Raw genomic sequence first — 2,311 nt, forward strand, 5'->3', positions numbered from 1 at the left:
TTCATTGGCCGATCATTGATATCACAATCTTTTGTGAAATGTGGTTGTCCACAGATTTCACATTCTACTAGTAATGCTAAAACTGTTGAATTTAGTTTCTCTATTTCTCTTCCAAACTTTTTGAATTGATTCGACAGTGAAGCTATGGTTGTGTTGTTGTCTTCATTTTCTTCAAGGCTTGCCACCGTCCTTCTAGGTAGTTGATCTCTAGACGGTGTCCATTCAAAAGTATGAACTGACATGTCTTCTAACATGTCATACGCTTGATTTGGTGATTTGTACATAAATACTCCTCCAGCGGAGGAATCTAATATACCACGAGTATGTTCATCAATACCACGATAAAAAGTTTGAACTATTTGCCCTTTTTGCAATCCGTGTTGCGGACAATTTCGTAACATTATTTTTAATCTTTCCCATGCATCATAAAGAGTTTCATCCGACTTTTGTTTAAAAGTGGTGATTTCAGTTCTAAGTCTTTCGGCTTTTACCGGTGGGAAAAATCGGGTAATGAATTTTTCTCTTAATTCGTTAAAAGTTGTGATAGAATCAGGTTTTGATGCTTTCAACCATGCTTTTGCGTCTCCGATTAACGAGTACAGAAAATTTCTTAACTTAAATGCATCTGAAGAAACATCTTTGTTTTTGTACAGTTCACATAAATCTTCAAAAGCTTCTAAATGTTCTATCGGATTATTATTAAGTCTTCCGTCGAATTGGTTTTCACGAACCATGTGCATAAACTGCCCCTTGACTTCCCAGTTTTCAGCCTCAATTTCAGGTCTTCTTATAGGTGCAAGTGCGAGAGGGGGAACAGTTTGTCTGGTATTCTACATCGGTAGATCATTTGGATCAGGTGTTACTTCAGCCATTTCTTCTTTAATGACGATGGTTTCAGGTTCAGTTTTGATTTCTGGTTGACCACTAGTGTTTCCTACTTGTTTTTTGATATTTTTCGGTGTTTTCGGTTGACTAGTACTACCTAATTTTTTTTGTTTTTCTTGTTTTAATTTTTTGTTCAAGTTTCTTTCAGGCTCTGGATTAAGTGCAACGAGTTTAGGATTTCCTGAACGGGTCATACAATTACAAAATTGTATGTAATCTTGAAGGATTTATTCACTAAGTGTATAAACATTGAACTTTCTTGAAAATGAATTTTCATGAAAGGATCGAATAACATAAAAACCTTTAAACAAACAGATTTTTCTTCTGATTTTGCCCACGTTTCGAATAGCCAAAAGATGCAGCAGAGGGGCAGGATTCGTTTGGTCTCAATATAATTGAGTACTGTTTGGCTCCAATAACCCAGTCCACGTACAAATCCAACTATTACTACGAATCAGAAAAATTATCTATTTATTTAACTGCCAACTTCCCCGGCAGCGGCGCCAAAAAGTTGATGACGTGAAGATCGTGTCCTTTTATTTTGATCGAATTTAGATTGAATTTATTACACGAATTGGTTGTGATTATATGGTGTTCTTATGATTTCGGATTGATTTCACACATATAGGCAACTTTGTCCTATCCGTATAGTAATAGTTTATTTGGTAAATCCGGTTCGTTCCACAGGGAAATGGAGTTTTCAAGGTTTTAATCGCTAAAAGTTAATCTATTAAAAGGGGGATTTTGGATTAGGGTTTACTACTTAATTGAACGGAATTTAAATTTAACTAAAACGAAATAACTAAATTAACAACAATAAAAATACAATTTAACTAATTTGACAAAATAGAAGAAATAAGGTTTTTCATGGCAATATAGCAAAATAGTAAAAAGTAATTAAAATTTACTATATGGTAAAAAGTGAAATTGAAGAGATTTAAAATAAGGTAAAGTAGTGGCTACTAAAATATGTCCCCTCTAGATTTATGGATTGTTTTTAATTCCGGTTATGATGTTTTAATATATATCCTTATATTTTATCTTCCGATTTATAAAGATTTAACTAACTAAAATTAAATCTAACTTTCGTTTCGATCTCGTTTTAGCGAATTAAATTATACCCCGATTATTTAAATTAAGATTTAATCCAGTTTTTACTTTCGTTAAAACCAAAATTATAACGGTCTTACACTTTTTATAATTACACGATTATATAAGCTATAATATTACCCAAACCATCGAATCACACTTCTAAATTGTTGTCAATAATTTGTCCATATGTCCGTCTAGATCACCGAGGTGTTGAAGCATAATTTATGTCAATTTAATGCACTTTCGTTTATCAATTTTAATAACTTATGTGATAAGGGTGAAAATATTAAATTATATAACAATGGGTCGGTGATTAAAACTTAATATTAAAAAT

General features: G+C 32.4%; 1 non-coding gene across 1 annotated transcript; it reads left to right on the top strand.

The window, feature by feature from the left end:
• The first annotated feature begins 372 nt into the window (after nt 1–372).
• On the top strand, nt 373–479 carry LOC139865251 (small nucleolar RNA R71). The gene has a single exon (XR_011764771.1). It is a non-coding gene; the product is annotated as a small nucleolar RNA R71 (small nucleolar RNA).
• Nucleotides 480–2,311: the final 1,832 nt, after the last annotated feature.

The sequence above is a fragment of the Rutidosis leptorrhynchoides genome, chromosome 8 (assembly GCF_046630445.1).
Source record: "Rutidosis leptorrhynchoides isolate AG116_Rl617_1_P2 chromosome 8, CSIRO_AGI_Rlap_v1, whole genome shotgun sequence".
In the NCBI taxonomy this organism is placed as follows: domain Eukaryota; kingdom Viridiplantae; phylum Streptophyta; class Magnoliopsida; order Asterales; family Asteraceae; genus Rutidosis; species Rutidosis leptorrhynchoides.